Consider the following 6601-nt stretch of genomic DNA (forward strand, 5'->3'; position numbering starts at 1 on the left):
CCAGGCATCGACTGGCACAGGAACTCAGTCCACTCGGGCTGCCCCTCAGCATGTCTCAAACTCGAACCAGAATAGAAGTCAGCTGCGGGTCTAGTTAAAATGCAAATCCAATTCAGTAATGGGTCTGAAGAACCAGATTCTGCATTTCTAAGGAGCACGCAGTGATGTCGAAGCTGCAGGTGTCCAAGTCTCATTTTGGTGACCAGGTGCTAAAGATCCGTAACAATAGCTTGTGAGCCTCTGTCCCATTTGATTGGGAGGGAAAAAGAGAAAGAAGCAAGAGAAAGCTAAGCAGAACCCCTCTGCGAACCTGCCAGGTTTCTTCTGTCTCCCCCGCCCCCCAAACTGTGAACGGTCCAGCATGAACGCCTTGTCAGAGGTGCATGCGAGTATCTTTTACTGAGGTCTCCACGCTCTGGATTGCAAATTGCTTTAACCCTAAATGGCTTTAACATAGGTGCTGTTTTGTTGCTCATCGTAAAAGAGTGGCAACAATTTCAAAGTCCCTCAGCGGGAAACTGCTGAAATGTTATAAAATGCAACACTGCGCAGCGTTTGGTAGGGAAAGATGGGCAGCCCTTAATTACTGTCCTGGAAAGAGCCCCAAAATAAGTTGTTAAATAAAAAAATAGAAACAAGGTACAGAACAATGTGTATAGTTTGCTACCATTTGTATCTTTATAAAAAGAGGAGAAAATATAGGTTCACATATTGCTTATATAAGCAGTGACTAACCATGGAAAGATATACAAGAAACTGGTAGCTTCTGAGGCAGATTGCTGAGTGGCTGGGGAATCAGCAGGGAACAGGCAGGTTGAGGACTTATTTTCAATGTAGTCCCTTTTGAATTTTGTACCACTGGAATATATTTCCCACTCGAAAAAACAACAACTAAAATTGAAAGAGAATCCCCTTGTTCTTTCTATACCTCCATCCACCTGAAAATTCAATGAAATTGATTCACTCAACGAACACTTTCAAGAACCCTCTTGGGGAGTCCCCAGCAGAGTTGATTCTTGGAACAGGGATCCAACTTGGAACAGTTGGTTACTGGAACAGAGTAGCATTGCCTTGTGTTACCCATGTGTCAATGTTCCACCAATGTGGAAACTCCAAAGGGTGCGTATTCAGAGTCTAGAGGCTCTGGGGGGGGGGGTCCCAGTTTCCCTGGTGGGATTCCAGAGACCTGCCACTGAGGACAAGAACTGCAGATCTCAGTGTTCTGCAGATGGAAGACATTCTGCACATCTGGGTCACCTTTCTACCATCAGGTGGCTGGGAACTTGACAATGACTTCACCTAAAAAGCCTTCCTGTGAGGACCTCGTGCTGACTTTGGCTGGCTGAATGATTGGGTTTTACTGTTCAGCTCTGGTTGCCTTATTTTATCTCTCGATTCTCATGAAATAATTTCTCCAGCTTGTGTTCTTTATGCGCTTTCCCCCAGCTATTATCCCTCCTTAGTGAATAGAGGATTCTGCCAAACACTGTCCAGATGGTCATTCAAGTTCAGATATCAGTTCATCTTTTTGGGACCTCAAGCAGGTTACTCAGTTCTCAAATCAGTTTGGGGTGAGGGGAGTGCCAGATTGGGGTGAGAGAAGAGCCCAGAGCAGGAGCTCAACAAATACGTTTCCTCCATTGCAACATGTCTTCCTCACTTCACAGCCACTTGGGATCATTATAAGCTCCCCATTCTCTCCAAAGCACATCTGTTTTGACCATCTCAGTCCTCCTGGGAATCCCAAGAGCCCAGACGAAGCAGATCGGTGCACAGGACTCAGCTTTCTCCAATCCTTGCCCAGTGGCATATCACAAGTGTAGCATAACTGGGACCACAGGCAGATCTGGTGCCTCCCGGCAGAATTCCCTGAACCTCCCTGTGTTCCCAACCCAACTCCTCCAAGACTAAAGATGCCCAGTCCTGTGGCTCCTTCATGATTCTCCCCTCAATACATTCAAATCCACCAGTGTTTGAGCTCCCACAATGTGTCATGTTACGCCAGTGACTTTTTTTTTGATGTCCAGATCTTTTGTGCATGGAAAGGATTCTCTAAAGCCATTTGTCAATTGATCATAATATTTTAAGTTGTAAATTTAGAACTCAGTTTTTCTTAGGCCATTAAATGCAACTTTCAGATATAATCAATTGAATTTTAGATCTAGTAATGTTTGTTAGAATTTAAAATAATCACACTTGATCCTTGGTTAATGTTCCCTTAGCCTCAAAATCTAACATTAAATTCCCCCAAATAATTTAAGCACTGTTTACAGTTAAATTCTCTTAAACAATTCAAAGTCACACACACACAAAATCCACAGAAGCAAATTCTCTTAAACATTTAAACACTATATATAAACATGATTAATTAAATGTTCTTCAACCTTTTAAACTACAATCACAAATTTAATGTACCTGATTTCCCAAGCCCTTCAAATGCCTTCATGAGCATTTAAACAACTCCAGAAAATTACTAAATCAAAACCTATGTATTTAATAGATCAAATGTTCTTCTGCATTTTAGCAGTCAAATCAAACATAAATTCAGCTCATTCAATTTAGCCAATCATCCTCCTTGATTTGAGTCAAATTAAGCAGATACTCTTAATTGTTTCAACCCCTCAAATAGTATATCCAGTATGTGTATATCCAAATATGTATTCAAGTTCATATTAAATGATAGAATTGTTACAAAAATTTATCATCTTATAAAGAGATCCTACCAAAGTTATCAATATAGGATGCAAAGCATACACTCATCTGAAAAGAATCACCCTAAAGCCTCCACAGCAACTCGAATTAAAAAATGTGTGGTTGTGGGGCGCCTGGGTGGCTCAGTCGGTTAAGCGACTGCCTTCGGCTCAGGTCATGATCCTGGAGTCCCTGGATCGGGTCCTGCATCGGGCTCCCTGCTCGGCAGGGAGTCTGCTTCTCCCTCTGACCCTCACCCTCTCATGTGCTCTCTCTCATTCTCTCTCTCTCAAATAAATAAATAAAATCTTTAAAAAAAAAAAAAGAAATTGATGCTAGTGATTGCCTTTTTTTAAAAATTATTTATTTATTTATTTCAGAGAGGGAGGGAGGGAGGGAAGGGAGGGAGAGAGTGGCAGAGGACGACCCTGAGATCATGACCCCAGTGAAAACCAAGAGTCTGAAGCTCAACCCACTGAGCCACCCAGGCGCCCCCTAGTGATTGCCTTTTAAGGAGGCATACTAGGGCACTGGGGAGGGGGCTAGAGAGGAATCCTTACCTTTCATACTCTTACTGTTTGTGGTACATAACTATTACCTAATTAAAATAAATAGGAAGGGGCGCCTGGGTGGCTCAGTCGGTTAAGCGACTGCCTTCGGCTCAGGTCATGATCCTGGAGTCCCGGGATCGAGTCCCGCATCGAGTCCCGCATCGAGTCCCGCATCGGGCTCCCTGCTCGGCAGGGAGTCTGCTTCTCCCTCTGACCCTCCCCCATCTCATGTGCTCTCTCTCATTCTCTCTCTCTCAAATAAATAAATAAAATCTTAAAATATATATATATATATATATATATATATAGGGCGCCTGGGTGGCTCAGTTGGTTAAGCGGCTGCCTTCGGCTCAGGTCATGATCCTGGAGTCCCGGGATTGAGTCCCTCATCGGGCTCCCTGCTGGGCGGGGAGTCTGCTTCTCCCTCTGACCCTCCCCCCTCTCATGTGCTCTCTCTCATTCTCTCTCTCTCAAATAAATAAATAAATTCTTTAAATAAAAAAAAATGTGTGGTTGTCAGAGAGTCAAGACGAGGGCTATGAATTCAGGGATTTGGGCCAAAACTCCCGGGCTGGAAGGCGGAGCCTGGATGCAACTGGACAACTAGACACCCCAGGCCCCAGCGTTCAGAGGCACCGGGTTTCACGGGGCATCGTCCCCCGAGTCCACTCTTTCCCACTTCTTATCATAATCATTCTCCAATTTTTACCACCTGACTTGGGCAAAAGGCATTCTGAACCCACCCATCTGGGTAGTAACCATCCTCTTTGCAGCCTGATTTACCTCGAAGAGACTCTGTATCTTCTTTACAGCTTCCCTTCCCCCATGCCACAAGTGTTTACTGAGAGCCTACTATGTGCCAGTCGCTGAAGATAGGGCAGTGAATGAAATTGACACAAATGCCCAGCTCCGCGGTTCTAGCATCCTGACATCAAGACAGAGCTCGTAGGCAAAAGCAATATGTCATGTGTGTGTCGCATATGAGAAGAGAAAAAGTCCTATGAGGACAAAAAGGAAACAGAGAAGAGGGATAGCGAGTGCCGGGGTAAGACAGGGTTTCATTGTAAATAAGATGCTTAGAGAGGGCTCGACATGCAGGTGACACTGGAGCCTGAACTTAAAGGAAATGAGGGAAGGAGCCCTGTGGCGACCAGGAGCAAGAGTGCTCCGAGGGACGAGGGGCAGGGACAGTAGCGCAGAGGTCCTGAATCCCTCCTGCGTGTCCTAAGAGGGGCGAGGAGACACGAGTAGCTGGAGCAGGATAAGCGAGAGGGAAAAGAGCAGACAAGAGGCCAGAGAGGTGAAAATAAGTGATGGAGTAGTGGCCAAACTCACAGAGCCATTGTGAGCATCCTGCCTTTCTCTTGTGTGCAGTGACAGGCTCGCCCCAGCTGCTCCTCCTAATAGGGAAGCAGGACACCAGCTAAGAGCAATTTGCAATTAATCAAGCAGGGTATGAGGGTGTCTTGCAAAGAAGGGGTGGGAAGTTGGTACACATTTTGAAGGTAGAGCCAATAAGATTTGCTGAGGGGTTTAAAATAAGGAAGATTTTCTTACCGAATTGATCATTAATTTATATTTATTCATTGACACTGGCACTGTGATTGATACCAGAGCACAAATTCCTGAGATAGGAAGTAACTCTCCTCCTACCAGGAGTGAGAAAGTCCAACAGGAAAGATGGATGGGCATTTTTTTTTAATGTTAAAATAGAGTGCCATGAATTTGACTGAAGGAGTATCTGTGAAATTCAGGGGAGGGAGGGAGGAGATGAACCTCTAAACTGGGTTTGGAGAGACCGAAGGACATTCCAACAAGAAAATATAGAATTTGAAAAGGCATAGACATTTGCAATAGCTCAGTGTGTTTGTAGAAGTAAATTGCAAACTGAGAGCAGGATAGCATGGAGGTGGCACAAAACACACGTGATGTGGAAGCAGAGGAAAGTAGACGTCGTCCTAAGGGGGACAGAGAACCCTCAGAACCTCAGCATGAGTGTGACAGGATGGGATTGATGTGGAGTTTGGGGACAAGTCTGCCACTCGGAGATACATGGGCTCTTCGGTGGTAGGAGATGTTAAAGGCTACCTCTTTGATGAGAATGTTAACATTTCTGTTTCTCTTACCCTTGGCCATTGTCCCGTGTGTAACACACCAGCGGAATGACATCGGGGCAGAATCACACCATGCTTATGAGATTCATCCTGCTGGGCCTCACAGACCAGGCTGACAAAAACATCTCTTTGGCGTCTTCCTGCTGATCTACGCTGTGACACCAGTGCGCAACCTGGGCATGATAGACCTAATCCGTACCAGCTCCGCCCTCCACACCCCCATGTACTTCCTCCTGAGCGTGCTCCCCTTCCTAGACATCTGCAATTCCTCCGTGTTCACCCCCAGGCTGCTGACCAGCTTCCTCACCGTGGACCAGTCCATCTCGTTTGCAGACTCTGTGGTCCAGATGGCCTTCATGATCCTCCATGGCACAGGGGAATGCCTGCTCTTGGCCATCATGGCCTATGGCCAATTTGTGGCCATCTGCTACCCTCTCCTCTACCACACCATCATGTCCAAGTGCTTGTGCATCCAGCTGGTGGTGGGCTCCTATGCTGTGGGGGTGTCCATTTCAGCTGTGCAGATAGGGAATGCCTTCATCTTGCCCTACTGTGGTCCCAACATCATTGATCACTTCTTCTGTGACATCCCCCCCGTGCTCCAACTGGCCTGCTCAGACACCACTGTAGCCAACGTCATCCTGCTCTTCTTTTCTGCTTTGGTTACTTGCCCCACGGTGTCAGCCATCTTGGTCTCTTACACCTACATCCTGATCACTATCTTGTAGGATGAGGTCCCTGGAGGCCCAGAGCAAAGCTTTCTCCACTGTGCCTCCCACCTCACTGTCCTCTCCCTCCTCTACGGGTCTGTGTTCTTTGTATATGTCCAACCCAACCCAGAAAGGGCTTCAGCCTATAACAAGGCCCTCTCTGTGCTCTACACCACTGTGATCCCCATGCTGAACCCCCTGGTCTGCAGCCTAGGAATAAAGGTGTCAAGGCCGCTGTACGAATTAGGGTTCTTAACTTAAGCAGAAAAGGAATTTGTTAGAAAGGTATCTGGGAGCTCATGAAATAGAAGAGAAGCCTAGAGATCCCAGCTGGGACGGGAACCAAGAATGGCCAAACACAGCTGAACGCCTGCCACAGGAATGGTCTGTGCAGGTTGCCCCACTGGGGAGCATCACCTTTGAGCGTTCCCCATTGCTATGGCCAGCACTGCTGCCCCTGAGCATTCAGCACGGCTCAGCTGCAGGACGAAGCCACTGACACGATCCTCTACCATCCTTATCGCATCCAACCACA

At 46.5% G+C, this 6601-nt stretch overlaps 1 pseudogene; it reads left to right on the forward strand.

Annotated features, from left to right (window-relative positions):
• Window positions 1-5404: 5404 nt before the first annotated feature.
• LOC110576136 lies at window positions 5405-6327 on the forward strand (annotated as a pseudogene).
• The last annotated feature ends 274 nt before the right edge of the window (window positions 6328-6601 follow it).

This window comes from Neomonachus schauinslandi, chromosome 11 (assembly GCF_002201575.2).
Source record: "Neomonachus schauinslandi chromosome 11, ASM220157v2, whole genome shotgun sequence".
Classification (NCBI taxonomy): Eukaryota; Metazoa; Chordata; class Mammalia; order Carnivora; family Phocidae; genus Neomonachus; species Neomonachus schauinslandi.